Genomic DNA, 18,371 nt, shown 5'->3' with positions numbered 1-18,371 from the left:
TATAGACTTTGGAGCTCAACAGACACCAGGTCAAACCCCAGCTCTGTCACTTACATGGGGTGTGACCTGAGGCTAGCTTTTAGCTTCTTGGAACCTGTTCCTTCACTGGGAAAATGAAGGTCATAGGATTTATTCTAAAATGATGTTAAAATAATTAAGTGACAAATGTATGGAAAATGCTTCAAACAGTGCCTGGTACTCAGTAGATGCCCATTAGAGTTGACTCTTTTTCCCACCCTCCAGGAGTTGTCATTAGATTAAGTTTGAAGAGGAGCTAAGACAAAATAAAACCAGATTGGAGGAACATGTTGGGTGAAAACAAGGATAAGGCTGAGTCATTTCAATTATGAAATGTGAAAGAAGAATAATTTTACTTCAAAGCATATCACATAAGCATGCAAGAGTGTTATTGAGAAGGCTGCCCAACAAAAAAGACTTTCACTTGCCAGAGCTACCCTACTCTGAAAATGACCCCTTTCCTGGCCCATGCATGGGCCATGGCTAGTCAACTTACTAAAGCCGCCATGTTTTGTTTCTGTTTTTGTTTTTAATTGTTTATTGTCAAATTGGTTTCCATATAACACCCAGTGCTCTTCCCCACAAGTGCCCTCCTCCATTACCACCACCTCTTTTCCCCCTCCTTCTCCCCCTTCAACCCTCAGTTCGTTTTCAGCATTCAATAGTCTCTCAGGTTTTGCATCTCTCTCTCCCCAACTCTCTTTCCCCTTCCCTCCCCCTGGTCCTCCATTAGGTTTATCCTGTTCTCCTGTTAGACCTATGAGTGCAAACATATGGTATCTGTCCTTCTCCACCCGACTTATTTCGCTTAGCATGACACCCTCGAGGTCCATCCACTTTCCTACAAATGGCCATATGTCATTCTTTCTCATTGCCATGTAATACTCCATTGTGTATATATACCACATCTTCTTGATCCACTCATCAGGTGATGGACATGTAGGCTCTTTCCATGATTTGGCTATTGTTGACAGTGCTGCTTTGAACATTGGGGTACATGTGCTCCTATGCATCAGCACTTCCGTATCCCTTGGGTAAATCCCTAGCCGTGCTATTGCTGGGTCATAGGAGAGTTCTATTGATAGTTTTTTGAGGAACCTCCACACTGTTTTCCAGAGTAAAGCTGCCATGTTTCATGCTGTAGCAAAATAGAGGTTTTCAAAATGGCAACTATCACCATCACAATGGCCACATTAATGGAGAAAAAAGGGAAAAAAGGGAAGACTATTTATGAATGTAGGACATTCATTTCAAATTTATATTAATAAAGGAATTCCAATGCCACTTGGGAATCACGCTCCATACGTTGCATTGTTTACCCAATTAGATCGGGATTATATTATTTGCATTTTTCAACACTTATGTGTTGATACACCCCCTATTACCTGGTGTAGAATCAACACTTGGTATAAAATTCACTGATTCAAGGAGTTGTTGGGTCACTAAGTGACTCTGTCTTTCTGATTCAAATCCAGATCTGAAGAGTCACTGCCTAAGAATTTTTAGGTGATCAATTGCTGTTCCATGGAAAACTAGCTTCTGCCTAGTTTTGAAATTTTAGATCATTCTAAGTGACTTTATAGCTCCCAGGGGGAGCTCTAGCTTAGGTTAGTCAATACAAACTGTCATTATTTTTACATCACAGTCAGAGAAGCAAGAGAGCACAGGGATTAAGAGCATAGACGTCTAGGATTTGAAACTTTTTTGCCATTTAGGTTCTGTGTGAATGAGGATAAATTACTTCACCTCTCTGTGTCTTAGTTTCTTCATCTGTCCATTGTGTTGTAATAAAATGCTTTTTTGGGTAAGGATTAAATGAATTGAAGCAGATAAAGCACCAAAAATGGTACTGGTGCTTAGCAAGTGCACTGTGTCCATAACCTACTTAATCATGTTTTGAGTTCTTTTTAATGTTCAACTATTACAAAGAACGCTATGATGAGCATTCTTACATACATATTTTTTGCACAGTTTTGCTAGTGTTTTTATAAGAGAGCAGTGAGAATGAGGGCTCATGTGGGATGTTTACATAGAGTTATGATTTGCCTACTTGCTCTCCAAAAGTCATACCATTTTACACTCCAGCCAGCATGGTATATGACAGTTCATTCCCCCAGACTCTTGCTCAAACTAGATATTATACTTAAAAACAAATTTTCCATCTAATAAGTGAATATGCAATAGTCTCCCCTTATCTAAAATTTCACTTTCTGCCATTTCAGTTACCTGAGATCAACCTCTGTCCAGAAGCAGATGATCTTCCTTCTAACATGCTGTCAGATGTATCATCAGATGGTCAGTAGTGACCTAAGGCTACATCACCATGCCCACGTCATCCCCCTCACTTCATCCTATCACTTAGGCATTTTATCATCTCATATCATCACAATAAGAAGAGTGAGTATTGTACAACAAGATATTTTGAGAGAGGGAGAGACCACAGTCATATAACTTTTATTATAGCGTATTGTAATAATTGTTCTTTTTCTTTTTTGAGAAAGAGAGAGAAAGGGAGAAGGAGGGCACAAGTGAGCAAGGGGGAGAGGGAGAGAGAAAGAGAGACAGGGAGAGAGAGAGAGAGAAATGGGGCTCACCCGAAGCGGGACTCCAGCTCACAAACTGTGAGATCGTGACCTGAGCCAAAAAATGAGATATGTTGGTATTCTCTGCCCTCCTGAGTACATTTTCTGACTGCTACTTTTTCAAAATTGGTCTCTAGGGAATTGTGCTATACGATGGGTCCTGGTTGCAAAGGATTTAATCTCTATCAAGGACCAAAATCTTACAGACATAACTCGGAAATGCCAGGTTAAGTCAAATTGGTGTTCAAGGCGCTATTTCCTCCTTTCTAAGTTTTCAAGTTATGAATCGTTTTTGCCACTTAGTTTCTGCATGAACTTGGACAAATGTAAGATAAACATCTCTTGTCAGCCTTGTCGGTTCCAGTGCCTTTATTTTCCACCTCGTTCGCCCTCTGCTGGTTTTTCAGAAGAAGAACATGGGTAAGAACTGTATTCTCTGACCCTGTGAAAATTTTCTTGTCTGTATTTATCTTGGGAAGTCAAAATTTCAGTTGAACACCCCACCTCCATCTCTCTCTGTCTCTCTGTCTCTATCTATCTCTCTCTCTCTCTCTCTCTCTCTCTCTCTCTCTCACACACACACACACACACACACACACACACACACATACACACACACAAGTAACAAAAGATATTGAAAGAAGGGGCACCTGACTGGCTCAGCCAGAAGAGCATGTGATTTTCGATCTCGGGGTTGTGAGTTGGAGCCCCATGTTGGGCGTAGAGATTACTTTAAAAAAATTAAAAACTTAAAAAAAAGATGTTGAAAGAAGAAACGCACATTTTAATGGATTATATTGCATTGATTAATTTGAATTACTATAGGTATTTGGAGATAAGGCATAGGGTAGAAGAAACCCCCACACAATCTCTTTTCATGTACTTCTTACTGTTTAGTCTTCAGCTAAGGGGTTTCTCATGTGTGTAACTGTAGTCACGTCATAAATTCAAGGAGTAGAATGTACATAAATATATATATCCTGGAACCCTGCCAGTCTGAGGAACTCAGAGCTGAAAACATCCTCAGAAAATGAAACAGACACCTTCTACTTATTACCAGATTCATTAATTCAACAAGATGTAACAAAGTGTATTTGAATTCTAAAAGACTCCATTTTACCCAGATTCTATACAGTATTATTCCTGGAAATCCTCAAAGCATGTAGGCATTATAGTGATAACAATTTATTTGAGAACCAGTTACTTCAGATGTTCACAGGACACAGGCCAGCAAAGCACAAACAAGGGAGGTAATATGCCCTGTCACTAGCCTTCACTCTTCGCAAATAACTGTTTTTCTTTGTCTGGCATCCATTTGTTCTTCTTTTGCTAATAGCACTGCCATACTTTGGGAAACTGCCCTTTCTCCTTCATGTGATAATAGGTGGGGTTAATCACATACCTTGGGTCCCTGGCCATGGATTAGACACAAATACAGGCCTGAAAAATATCCCTGGTCAAGAGGACTGGCAAACCTGAAACCTGGTCACTTCTTCTCTGGGATTTTGTATGTTAATGCTGGTGGAGGGAAGCGAGCTCTTTTCTGTAGGGTCACAGACCTGGGACTGTGGAAGCCTGAAACTGTCCATGATGCTCTTCACCTTTCACCCACTTCATAGTGGACCCCCAGGATAGTGGACATGGAGAGACGTAGATGGAATTGAAACATATTTGGAGGTAGAATCTGCTGAAGAATTGAATTGGAGGCAAGAAATGAGCAAAATGGAATAGTGAAGAGTAATTTATAGGTTTTTAATTTTGGTTCTTGCACGAACGTTTTACCATTTTTTAACATGAGGAAAGAACCAGCGATGGGATTGGAGGTGAAACCAGCACTCTGAGCGACAATTGGGAGCTCATGTGGATTTTGAGATATCCGTGAGGTAGCCAGGTGGAAATGGTAGGTGTGCCGTTGGATTTGTGACTTTGGATTTAAAGGGAGGGATTTGAGCTGAAGCTATTCATAGGAGTCGTGACACATAAATCGTACATGAAGATATCGGAGGTGATGAGAATATTTAGATATCAAAGATAGTGAAGAGAAGGCGGCCCAGGACAAGTTTTAAGGAGGATCAAATGTTAATAGTTGGGCGGAGAAGGAGAACTTAGCCAAGGGCACTTAAAAAAGAGAGGCTAGCAACATAGGAGAAAAAGAAGAATGAACATAGGGTATCAGAGATTTGGAGAGATGAGTTTGAAAAAGAGGGTAGTGGTCTACTGAGTCCAGAGCAACTGAGAATTACAGAAATTTGAGGCCAGAGACACATTTTTGGGTTTGGCAATTCAGCAGGCATTGAAGAAGTTGACAAGCACCTTCAGTAGAGTAATGGGCATGGAAACCAGTTCAGGGTAGGTGAGAAATGAATGGTAGTGATCCGCAGTGTAGATGGCATTGTGTGCTCTTTACCCCATCCCCTTGCACACCTACACACACAAGCCACACCACAGTGCAAACATGTAGCAGTGACTGATCAAGTCTCTTAAAAACATTTGAGAGACTATCAAATGGCAGAAAAATCCATCCCTTGGGTAAATACCAATCAGAGCCCCGTCATGAAGTTTATAACACAAATATGGAGGGCGTCTTTGAGCATAAAAGTGGAGGTACCATGCTCCCACCTCTTGATTCTCTGATCCACATCCAGCTGGCCATTTGGGTATTGGCAAGTCACCACTAATGCTGAATTAGCCAACACTGAACTCCAAGGGGAAATCCAGGGTTAGGGTCCTGTGAGCTTCTGGTCATGGTAGTTTTTCAACCAACACTCCTCTTGTTCTTCAGATTCATTTGGCAGAATCCTTGTAAAACAAGCCAGTTTCATCAGCATTGAAAACCTGCTCTTCTGCATATAATCCTTTTCCTGTAAAACACACAGCAGGTATTTAAAAAATTCTTCCACAGCCTCCTGATCTGCAGAGTCTACCCCTCATGTGAGTTTAACATTTTCATGCTGTATTGCTTTTTGGAATATGTGAGCCAGCATTAGTCCTGAAGAGTAACATTTTCCTGACCTTGGGCAATGTGACAGGAAATTTCTTTGATTTTCAGCCTTACAACAATGGTTTCCACTACGCTGCTGCTTCTTCTTCTTTTTTTTAATTGGTTGCCATCTTTTTTGTTTTTTAATGTTTATTTATTTTTGAGAGAAAGAAAGAGCGTGAGTCAAGGAGGGGCAGGCAGAGAAAGAGGAGACTCAGAATCAGAAGCAGGCTCCAGGCTCTGAGCTGTCAGCACCTGTAGCAGCACCTGTAGCAGTGCTGACAGCTCAGAGCCTGATGCAGGGCTCAAACTCACAAACTGTGAGGTCCTGACCTGAGCCGAAGTCAGACACTTAAGTGACCTAGTCACCCAGGCGCCCCTGGGTTGGCATCTTCGAATTCACAAATGTAGTCCCTTTTCCACAGCTTCGTCACACACTGTAGACGCTACCTTAGCACTTTCTGGAGTGGCTTGATACACAGATCAGAGAATTTCTTTCTCCTTTTTTTGGATGTGCCATATTGCTGATTTAACATTGAACACGCAGCCACAGCGTTGTAGTTCATGCCTGAACAAAGCTCATTAGACACACACATTTTCTCCCTAAGGCACATGACAGCCTTTTTGCACTTAGGAATACCAGACGGCACTTCAGCACAATACTTGGGGCCTTTTCAAACAGGGAAACCACAACACAAGGCACAGAATGCGAAAAACGTGGTACTACTTAGGCCACAAAAAGGTCATTTGTTCAGTATGAGCACTGAAACAGGAAGACAATGTTGCCTTGTTCAGCTTCCAGGGCAACTCTGACGTTTCGCCACTCGGGCCTGTGCTCAGATGTCTGCCAAAGTACTGTCAGTATCAATGTCCCGGTTACAAATCAGTCTTAGCAAGTGGGCAAATGCACAAACATAGAATCCAGTAATGATGAGGATTGCCTCTATTCTGACTTTGGGAAGACCAGTGTGTCAGTCCATTCTGGCCGCTAGAGCAACATACCATAGATTTGGGTGTCTTAAACAACAGACATTCATTTCTCGCTGTTCTGGGGGATGGGAAGTCCAAGGTCTAAGAGCCAGATAAATTTCGTGTCTGGTGAGGTCTGCATCCTAGTTCATAGACATCTATCTTTTCATTTGAACCTCACATAGTGGAAGGGGTGAAGAAGCTCTCTTCTTCTAAGAGCACTAATTGCATTCATGAGAGCTCCGCCCTCATGATGTAATCACCTCCCAAGGCCCTACCTCCAAATGCCATCATAATGGGGTTTAGGTTTCAATAAATGAATTTTGCAGGGACACAATCATTATGACTGAGGAATCAACACCCATATAGGGTTATTTCAAAGTCCATATCACAATCCTACAGTGAGCCTGTAACAGTACATCGGCTGTCTTTCAGCTGGTTGCCAGCATACTATGAAGACCCACCTGCAATCCAGGTTCACAATGTTTCCATCAGTCAACTGGATGTAATAAACTGCCCATGAGGCCATCTGTGTTTGGAGATTGAAGTGGAAGTGGACAGGAGTACAGCTGCTGAGAATATATGCTACTTATTCATGTAATTCATTTGTGTCTGCAAGACCTGCTTGGTTTGGGGTAAGTATCTGGTACTTCTACTTAATAATGGAGTGCTCTGGGCACCAGGAAGTGCATTGGAAATGACTATTTTGTCATGGATAGCTCTGTCACATGATCACCTCATGACCCATGGTCAGGCATCCAGTACCTACCAGGGTTTGGTAGCAAGCCAAGAGCTGTTTGCTGAAAACAGAAATTGTAACTAACATAATATACTGTAACTTTGCTCTATAACTTATCCTAATCTGGTTAGCTTCAGGCTTCTCATAGACTTCTCTTGTTCTGGGTCACACTTAAATAAGGCAGTCTTTAAGTTCATACAGTATATGGGCTACAGAAAGACATCTAAAAGTAATGCAGGTAGTTGCTATGATCTGAATGTTAGTGTCCCCCCACTCCTGCCAAATTCATATGTTGAAATCCAAACTCTCAACGATGATGGTATTAGGAGGGAGGGCCTTTGAGAGGTAGAGCCTCATGACATGCAGTGCCCTCATGAATGAGATTGTGCCCTTATTAAAGCGATCCCAAAGGCCTCCACTTCCCTTCCATATTGTGAAGACACAAGGAAAAGCCTCAGGCTAAGAACCAGGAGGAGGGTTCTCATCAGAATGCAACCATGTTAATGCTTTGATCTTGGACTTCGCAGCATCCAGAACCATGAGAAATAGATTTTTGTCATTTATAAGCCTGGTATTTTGTTATTTTTGTTTGTCATTTATAAGGATCTGTTATTTTGCTATTGCAACCTGAATAAACTAAGGCAGCAGCCTCTAAAATCTACAATATCCCATCAAGGGTTGTGCCTCTTTCTTACTGGTAGAAGTCCATATTTTTATAGGATTTATCTCCCACACTTTAGCAGATATTTATCTTTGCTGGGCATCTGAGGAACTTCTTAATTCTAGCTCATCAGGTCCTATCCATATAAATGTCATAGAAATAATGGACAAGCAGGATGTTGTATAGATAGGAAAAATATCAAGTTCCCAGAGGACTCTTCTGAATAAGGCCAGGGATGATGTGAGGTTACATAATAAAAGTATAATTTTCTCTGCCTATTGAGTCAGAGGAAAAAAAGAAAGAAATAAGGAAGGAAAAAAAAGGAAAGAGAAGGAAAGGAAGGAAGGAAGGAAGGAAGGAAGGAAGGAAGGAAGGAAGAAAGAAATCCATTCATTATTTATTAACAATACATAGATTACTTACACATTCTAACTGACTAAGCCACCCAGGCGCCCTAAGAGGTGGGGTCTTATCTCTCCATTTCTTGATGGGGTTTGTCTCTACACCTCTTAAATGAGGACTGGACCATGCAACTTTGGCCAATGCAACAATAGAAAAAGCACAGGCTTGAAAAGTGCCTGGACATTGGGACTTGCCCTCTCTTGCTTCTAGAAACTCCTCTTTCACTACATGCCCTAGCCTCCTGGAGGATGGGAGAGCATGGAGAGAGGCTCCGCCATCTTAGTTTCCCAGCCAACGTCCAAATGCATGAGTGAGCCTCACTGACATGACACAGGGCAGAGGCAAGCCACCTAGCTGAGGCCCACTCAAATCACCAACCATCAAATCAGAGCATATAAATGCTCATTGTTTGAAACCATTAAATGGAGGGGTAGTTTGTCATGCAACAAAATCTAACTGATGACATAGCTTTCTAGGCTTTGCTCTTAATCTATTAATAGGATTTAAAGGAACTCTTTTGCCAAAAACTGGCTTCAGACACTTGTTTCTGACTCAGAAAAGTCAGGTGTGAGATACAAAACGAACTAATGCCTTTCCCTGCCTCACTTTGCTGGGGCGTTAAGCCCCCTGCATCAGCCTTAGAGGTCCATGTGTGCAGGGGAATGTGATTTAAGGAAAAAATTTAAAGGAAAAACACATTAGCTTAATATTTTCAAAATATTATTCCTATTACTGAAGTAGGTAAGAAGCCGGGGAAACAGTTACTCTTATGCCCTGTTGATGTAGAATAGATTATACAGACATTTTGGAAGGCGAATGGTGATATCAACACAAAATTAACATGAACCTACTGTTTATCTAAGCAATTCCATTTCTCTGTATCAGTTCTGGATACTAAGAAATGCTGAAATGCTGTGGACAAAGAGGCATGCACAAAGGTGTTAATTGCAACATTTTAATAGCAAAAAATTAAAAATAGAAAAATAGTAATGCAAATGATATGTCTCTATTGTCAAACAATATAGAGTAGCTAAAAAGAATGAGGCCAGTCTATAAACTGGCTAGGAAAGATCTCCAAGATATATTCTTTTTTTTAAGTTTTTAAATTTTGAGAGAGAAAGAGCATGTGACAGGAGGAGGGACAGAGAAAGAGGAATGGAGAATCCCAAGCACGTTCTTCCCTGTCAGCACAGAGCGCAACATGGACTCAGTTTCACGAACTGTGAGATCATGACCTGAGCCCAAATCGAGTCAGACACTTGACCAACTGAGCCACCCAGGCTCCAAGATATATTCTTTTTATTAAAAAAAGTTTTTGGAGCTGGGGAGCGTCTGGGTAGCTCAGTCAGTTAAGAGTCCAACTTCAGCTCAGGTCATGATCTCATTGCTCGTGGGTTCAAGCCCCGTGTCAAGCTCTGTGCTGACAGCTCAGAGCCTGGAGCCTGCTTCGGATTCTGTGTCTCCTTCTCTTTCTCTGCCCCTCCCCTGCCCATGTTTTGTCTGTCTGTCTGTCTGTCTCTCTCTCTAAAAAGCGTAAACATTAAGAAATTTTTAAAAAAATGTTTTTTACATTTATTTATTATTGAGAAACAGAGAGAGGGAGACCCAGAATCCGAAGCAGGCTCCAAGCTCCGAGCTGTCAGCCCAAAGCCTGATGCAGGGCTCAGACTCACAAACCCCAAGATCATGACCTGAGCCTAAGTTGATGCTTAACTGACTGAGTCACCCAGGTGCCCCAAGATACATTCTTAAGAGTGAATACATTCATTAAGGAAATGCTTATTTCTATGACAAGTAAACGCCAAAAACTCAGGGACTGAATAATGAACGTGTATTTTTTCCTCATATAAAATACAGTGAGGGAGAAGACAGGGTGGATCTGCTCCCTGCAGTCATTCAGGGCCTCAGACTGACAGAGACTCTCTGTCTTCCGTCCACTTGTTCTAAGCTGACCCTGGGCATTTGTATCCAGCCAACAGATGGAAGGAAACAGGAATACACCGAGGGACGTTTTTATGCGGCAGTCCTAGAAGTGATTGTTATCATTTCTGTCCAAATGTCACCAGCCAGAATTTAGTCACTTGGTGACATCTAATCCCAAGGTACCTAGGAAATACAGCCTAGTTGTGAAGATGGACAGAGATGAATGTGGCTAACGGTCTGTGCCACAAATACTGTTAGAATTCATCACCACATGGAGCCCGGGTGGCTCAGTCAGTTAGTGTCTGACTTCGGCTCAGGACATGATCTCACCGTCTGTGAGTCTGAGCCCCGTGTTGGGCTCTGTGCCGACAGCTCAGAGCCTGGAGTCTGCTTCTGATTCAGTGTTTCCCTCTCTCTCAGCCCCTTCCCTGCTTGTGCTCTGCCTCTCTCTTTCAAGAATAAAATAACAACATAAGCAAAACAAAGAATTCATCCCCACACATTTACCTCTGGTTTCCATGGACATATATTTTCAAACTCTGTGATCCTTTCAGGATGTCATCTGTCTTCCTGATTAGTGTTTGTGCTTGCCTTCCAAAGTTTCCAAGGTTCTAGTTACGGGGCTAGAGGTCACAGGAGGTGGAAGGGTGGATTTTGAGAATACAGTGGCATCTCCTTGTAAGAAAACTGTCTCAGGATGTCCAACAAGATGTTTCTTTTGGGAGAAAAGGGACCGCTTTCCTCAAGAGGGCCCACCCTATTCAGATTCTTTGTAACCACTAGGGTCCCACTCTTTTCCAGAACGATTCCTTAACTTCAGTATAAAAAAAAGACCCAGAGAGGGGCGCCTGGGTGGCTCAGTTGGTTAAGCCTCCGGCTTCGGCTCAGGTCAGATCTCACGTTTTTGGGTTCAAGCCCCGCATCAGGCTCTGTGCTGACAGCTAGCTCAGAGCCTGGAGCCTGCTTCCGGTTCTGTGTCTCCTTCTCTCTCTGCCCCTCCCCCTCTCATGCTCTGTCTTTGTCTGTATCAAAAATAAATAAAACATTAAAAAAAAAAAAGACCCAGAGAAGCTGTGACATTGATGTAGACTGTAATTTCGCAATCCCTAGATTCAGACATGGGGCCTGATTTTAACACCATCCTGACAGCTGCAAGAGACCAGAGGCTCCTTTGGGGCCCACACAGAAGCTCTTTGGTCCTCTGACCAGGACATTGGTTGCCAATCTCAAGAGCTGACCTTACCACTTTCTTCCTTTTACCCTGCAGGGCAGTCAAAGCCCCAGGCCGCTCAGCAGGCTTTCAGTCTTCATTTCCACTCCACTGTTAAATTCCAGCGACCACTTGGCCTCTCAAAGCCTACCTTTTTTTAATAAAAAAATGTTTTTAATGTTTATTTTTGAGAGAGAGAGAGAGACAGAGCATGAGCAGTGAGTGGCAGAGAGAGAGAGAGGGAAACACACAATCCAAAGCAGGCTCCAGGCTCTGAGCTGTCAGCACAGAGCCCTATGTGGGGCTCGAGCCTGTGAACCATGCGATCATGACTTGAGCTCAAGTCGGAGGCTTAACTGACTGAGCCACCCAGGCACACCCCCCCCCACCAAGTTTATATTTGAATACGCTTTTCACTTTAAGAAACTGCAGGTGATCATTTGAAGAAGTGCTTACCACTCCACACCACAGACTGGCAGAACTCCATCATCCACAGCCTTCCAATGTAACCACATCAAAAACTTAATCCTAGAGCCCCATCCTGTGGGTGTGCTTCCTAAAACCGTTTCTGGGCACAATATTCCAACAGTGAACATTTAGTCAAGAACAAAGAAATCATTCAGATGACTTAAACTGGGAAGCATTTAATTGAAGGAATCTGGGGCCCACACAACCGTTGAAAGGACTGGGGAAGCAGAAGTCGGGAAAGGCAATACGATCACGTGGGAAATCAGGCCGGTGAGGGATCACAGGAGAACACCAGTGATGCTCTTAGCTGCCAGCAGGACCCGAGCAGGTGGCACACAGGAGGATGCCCAGAAACCGCGTTCGCCCACTAACCGCCCCTGTTTCTAAAGCAATAATGGCCTCTGCTTCTCCCACCTTTCAGATATCAAGAGTCTGATACTCATGAAAGCAAAAAATGGAAATCCACCAGCAAGAAAGCCTGGGAAGTAGTTTCCATACTTCCAGCCCCTGCAATGCAGGGGAAAAAACACAGAAAGGGACAGGAAAGGGGCCCCTGGGTGGCTCAGTCCGCTAAGCATCTGACTTCAACTCATGTCTTGATCTCGTGGTTCATGAGTTCGAGCCCCGCATCGGGCTCTCAGCTGTCAGTGCAGAGTCTGCTTCGGATTCTCTGTCTCTCTCTCTCTCTCTCTCTCTCTCTCTCTCTCTGCCCCTCCTCTGCTGTATGTGGCTCCCAAAAATAAATAAACATTTAAAAATAATATAATGAAAACAAACAAACAAATAAAGGAGACAGGAAAGGTGTTGAGATAAATCAACCTGTGGGGGGAAAAACGATTATAAAACAATATGCACAGAATAATGCCATTCTTGGAAGAATGGACCCTTCACAAAACAAATCTATATTCTATAATGAATAAAATACACAGAGAGAGAGTTCTGGAAGGAAACACCAAACTGGTTACTAGCAGTGATTTTGTTGCTGGTTGGTGTGGGGGAATCATAGGCGGGCTTGAGTTTTTTTCAAAGTTTAGAAAAATTTTTACAGTAAGAATATATGTTTAGATAAATGAAATAAAATGAATGGAGGGATACAAGGTAAAGATTTGAGAAACGTTGGGCTAAGAAAAGTTTCTTTAATTTTTCAAAAAAGAATGAAGAATCTTATGTGTGTGTATGTATATATATGACATATCTCTATCTCTCTCTATATATATATCTCTATCTCTCTCTATATATATATCTATGTGATATATATAGACCAAGGGAAGGAGCCAAAGATTCAAGAGAGTTTGGACATAAAGAGGAATTGACTGGTAGAGCAAGATCTTGGTGGAGTCCAAAGAGGATGAGTTCTAGTTCAGGGTGATCTTAGCCAAGGAGACTGAGGATGCAGAGGTCAGCTCAGGTACCGAACCAGGAAACTGGGAGGTAAAGGGACGGAAGCTGAGAGACACTGAGCTTGGCGGCCAGTGATTTCTCAGTGGAGAGTGAGGCAAGACCTCCAAGTGATGGCGCACGAGGCAGCGGACAGTTATGGCCACATCTGGAGTGGTAGTGTCCCTGCCCTGGGATCTGCTGAGGTTGCTGAAGTGTGCTTCAGGGTGTGCCTGTCCCTGGTCGTTGGGTGGAGTGCTGGGAGTTGAGAGTTTCAGTCATGGTGTTTCTGAGAATTGGTAACCTCTCCCATGACATCAGTATTCAGAGCAAGGTTTCTCAACTCAGTGTTAAACCTGGGATTGGAGGGTCTGTTGTGAGGGACTTTCCTGTGCGTGAAGGGCGCTTAGTAGCAGCTTTCCTGGCTTCTACCCACTAGATGCCAGTAGCAACCCCCCCAAACGCATGCTGGTTATGGCAACAAAAATATCTCTGGACGTTTCCAAATATCCCTCAGGGGAAGGAGCAAAATCCCCTCTGGCTGGGAACTACTGATTTGTAGTTTAGTGATCACATTCCAGGGCTACGACTCAGGAATGTGCAAGCTGGTCGGCTCTGGGGAATGGTCTGCCCTGCCTACCTTTGTGGAGGGCGGGGGCGCAAGCCTTGACCTTTGGGCAAAGTCCTCACAGGGAAGCCACGCCCAGACTCGGTGCTGTTTGGACCACAGGTGCCGAAGAGCTTGCGCTCCAAGTGTCTTCCCCATTGACACCAAGAGTTACTTAATCAGCCAATACTTCTCTTGAGTAATTGCTCACTGTCACCACCTTGAAGAAAAGGAAAAGAAGATTAAGTCAAAGGCATGTATCATAATTGTCACCAAATCGGGTCACAAAAGATTCCTTTTTCTTTTCTAGAACCTTCCTGTTCCCCTCGCCTCCTCATTTATGGAGACTGTTTTGACACCCACGGTGTCATGCTTTCCAGGCATGATGTCAGGGACTGGCTACTCAAATCTAAAATACGAGTGCCTTTTACTGAACTCATATCAAAGAAAGAGTGACAGAAAGAGTGGTAAGTATTCATTGACCCCCACACCTAAAATTTTAAAAGCACAGTAGAGGCAAGAATACCTGGTGGGAGGGGCAGTCAGGGGGGCTCTCCGGGGTGGTGATAATTTGGTTAACTCCTAAAGGATGCCTAGACAGCCAGCACAGGGAGGAGGACGGATTATTCAAAGACAGCGAGGCATGACCATGTGTGGTGTTTGGAAGCCTTCAGGAAGGCAGACTCTGCTAAAGTGCAGTGAGTGGAGAGAAAAAATCAACGAGGGAGCAGATTAGGAAGGCCCCAGCCAGCTGTGGTAAGCAATTTGGGCTTTTCCTGTAAGTTCCACTGTTTTAGGCCTGGGAGCCCCCCAGTCACCAGGTCCTGCTTTGATCTTGACTTCTCTGGGTGGTCCACCCTTTCCCCCTCCCTTTTAGTCCAAGACCCAACCTTTAGCTTCAGGTATATATTATCCAGCCCTCCATTAAAACTTCCCCAGAGAAATTTCTCCACAATCTTGTTTTTCTTCTTATTTTTCTTTCTGTTTTTATCTCCAAGAAGCAGATTCCATAATTCCCATTAATCCATCTCCTAGAATCTTCACAACTCTGTCTCCTTCTGCTTTCTGCTTTTCACAATCCACAGGACCCCCAAATCTCCTAGTTTTTTAACCCAAATTTATTTCCCTTTCCCCATCAAAGTAGCCAGGAAACCTTCCTTCCTCCTACTAAGATATCACATTTAGAAGGTGTTAAATATTCAAAGCCCCAATTTCTGGGCACGATTCTTTTAGAAAAGATTCCTTCTCCTGGTGTATATTAAAAATATATTTCTTAACCCTGAAAGTACCTCCAAAGAGAGAACACATGCTCACGCCATTACTAGAGAAATTCTTAGGTATCATTTTAAAGCAGTAGCAGAGAGCCAGATGCTGGAGGAAGTGGACAGTTTCAGTGATGCCAGAGGGCAGGGAGAAAAGGAGAGGGGGAGAGAGAAGGCCATGTAGGCTAACTTTCCCCACTTCAGTATCTGCCTGGGCCTGGCTCCTCGAGAGACTTTCTGTCCTTAAGGGACACCGAGTGGGATGAGACACAGATCCATTCCGAACGCTGAACCCCGAACATGCCACTCTGTTCACCCATCACCAGTGTCACAAAGGCACACTCCTCTGGTGGTCCAGGTTATGAGGAGAGTGGGAGTGTTGGAGAGGTGAAGGCTTAGGGTCGCAAGAGGAGAAAAAACAGTACTTTATAGCTTTTGAGAATTCTGGTCTTATTTCTGAAGTTTCTCCTTTGTAGTTTCCTTGTAATTTTTATTTCTATACTTTCTTCCTTTCCTCAAAATGAAAGGAATTGGGGGAATGAGGCAGTTGAGAGGAAGCTGGATTTGGGAAGAAGAGTCAGCAAATGCAGAAGTTTCTAGAATGTTAATAGTGGGGCGCCAGGGTGGCTCAACCAGTTGAGCATCTAACTCTTTATTTCAGCTCAGATCATGATCCTGGGGTTGTGGAATTGAGCCCTGCGCTGGGCTGAGTGTGGAGCCTGCTTAGGAGTATTAGTCTCTCTCTCTCTCTCTCTCTCTCTCTCTTTCTTTCTCTTTCGCTCTCTCTCCCTGTGCTCCTCCTCCCTAAAATATATATTAAAAAATGTTTTTAGTAATTGGTCCATCTTCATATTTACCTGTCCTTCCCAATTTCTATAATCATAAAAAAAAAAAAAAAACCAGTGAAGTGGACAAGAAGATGCGTCCTGAATTTTCAAGGTAACAAAAGCAAAATAAGGGAGGGTCAAAAACCGATGAAGAATTCTAAAAAGTATCAATACCTTTGTTTGTTTCTTTCTCGGCTCTCCAGTGATGTAGCCGAATCCGTGTATCCAGAAAAAATCTGGATAGGCTTTCACATCTCCACCCTGGGATGCTATCTCCCTGCTCCCGGAGGTAACAGTTTAGGCCTTGCTGGGTTGGTCCAGAAAGACAGGGTGGAGAACAGATCAGATTATCTGTGGAGATACCTGTGGAGGGCTGTTCCACGAAGATCAGGGAAATATCACGTGCTCTCCTGGTAGTCTCTGGCCCTCCAATCTGCCCTGAGCCCTCCCTCCAATCTGCCCTGAGCCCTCCCTCCAATCTGCCTGACCCCCTCCCCCTCCCCCGCCCGGGGATACTCAGCCTCTCCACTCTTATCTTGCCAAGGGTAATTCTCTGATAATTTCTATCTCGTCGTGTTTTGATCAGCTTTCTAATAGAATGCCTTGAGTTGATTTTCGAGTTTTTCTCTCCCCAAAATGTTCACCGTATTACTCATTCCTTTGAGGTTTTTTGTTTTTGTTTCTTAATTCAGAAATGCAAAGAGGTTACAAAGGAAAGCCTCCGGCATTTAACTTCTGTGAGCCTGAGAGCTGCAGCTGATTGAGAAGACAGAGTCTAAATCAGGGACTTTTTTATTCATTGAGTTCTGACTCCAGAGCGCTTTCACTGAGGGTACATGACCTTCTCTTACAGCGCGTACTGTTGGGCCTGAAGGGGTTAACCGGGAGTGAGTACGCTGACCGTGCCACCCAGGAGATGCTGTGAAGCCGCGTTTCTGTCAAAGGAAACCGTGTTCAAAGCCGACTACATACTTTGTGGGACCCAGTGCAAAATAAAAATATGATGGCCCTGGTGTAAGAATGATCGGGATGTCCCAGGCGGTGACAGCAGAGCTTTAAACATGCAGGAGGCTGGTCGGCGCAGGGGCCCCCGCGGGACGGCGCAGGTCAGCAAGCCCGAGAAGCAGATCATCACGCAGGTTATGTTCCGACTTAACAGATTCAGACTAAACACCGATGTTCCCTTCCTTGGACATAGTTCCTCCTCTGGTATGTATTATATTACATTGTCTCCCTAGGCAAAAAGCTTGGGATCTTCTCGGATTCCTCTGTCCCTCACCCTACCCTCCAATTCAGGACTATTCCTATTGCTTTTACCTGGAGGACTTTCTTTTCCAGTAAATCTTCCCATTCTAATCACTATCCTGGTTCAGACACTCATGATCTCTCACTCATATCTACCCACCTAATCTATTTTCCAGAATGATCTCTCTAATGCTAATATGACCACGTCATTGCCCTACTTATAAGCCTGTAAAGACTCCTTGAAACCTACAAAATAAAACCCAAATGACTTAGCTCGGCGCATGCCGTCTTCTGCAAGCTGCCCCCCACCCTCTGGCCTAAGTATTAGCTGCCTTACATTCAAAGTTCCAACAGTACCAAACTACGAATACTTCCCACACGCTCTGTGCGGTCTCGTGCCCCTGCCCCTTCTTTTGCCTTCTGTCAGAATACCCTTTCCCAGCTTCCTTATACTACCTCCTGTGGTATAGGAGGACCCTATGGAATGGGCACCCCCAAAGGTATTCACGTTCTAAGACCTTGCAGCTTCGATTAAATCACAAATCTTGACATGGGGAGATTACCCTGGGTTATCTGGTGGTCACTAAATGCAATCATTTGAGGGAAGTAGAAGGAGAAAGGTGATGTGAAGATCAGACAGAGAAGCGTTTGAAGATACTACAAAGCTGTCCTTGGCCATGGTGGAAGGGGCCGTGAGCCAAAGCAGGCGAGAAATTAAGCTCTAGAAGCTGGCAACGGCAAAGTATGGATTCTGTCCGATGCAGCCTTCTCAAAATCTTGGTTTTGACCCAGTGTTTCAGGTCTGACTTCCAGAACTGTAGGAGAACAAGTATTTCTCACTTTAAGCTACGAGCTTTGTGGGTTTTTGTTACAGCAGCCATGGAGAACTAGCCACACCTCCCTCCCCTTATCCTCCCTGGGGCTGAGTGCCATTTCTCCTTGTACCCATCACATTCCCTGCATCCTACCCCTACATTGTAGGAACTGTATATTTCTCATTTCCTGACTAAGTCATAGGCTTCTGGAAGGCAGGGACCATGTACTGTTTCTCTTTATATCTTTGGCAACTAGCCCAGTGCCTGGGACAAAACAGACACCTTG

The 18,371-nt window shown here is 43.7% G+C and overlaps 1 long non-coding RNA gene across 1 annotated transcript; it reads left to right on the top strand.

Moving 5' to 3' along the window:
- Window positions 1-6,911: 6,911 nt before the first annotated feature.
- Window positions 6,912-17,466, top strand: LOC115304871. The gene is made up of 3 exons (XR_003914645.1): window positions 6,912-7,184; window positions 14,247-14,403; window positions 16,879-17,466. It is a non-coding gene; the product is annotated as an uncharacterized LOC115304871 (long non-coding RNA).
- Window positions 17,467-18,371: the final 905 nt, after the last annotated feature.

This window comes from Suricata suricatta, chromosome 10 (assembly GCF_006229205.1).
Source record: "Suricata suricatta isolate VVHF042 chromosome 10, meerkat_22Aug2017_6uvM2_HiC, whole genome shotgun sequence".
NCBI classification, from domain to species: Eukaryota; Metazoa; Chordata; class Mammalia; order Carnivora; family Herpestidae; genus Suricata; species Suricata suricatta.
This window is presented reverse-complemented; position numbering and strand designations above follow the sequence as displayed.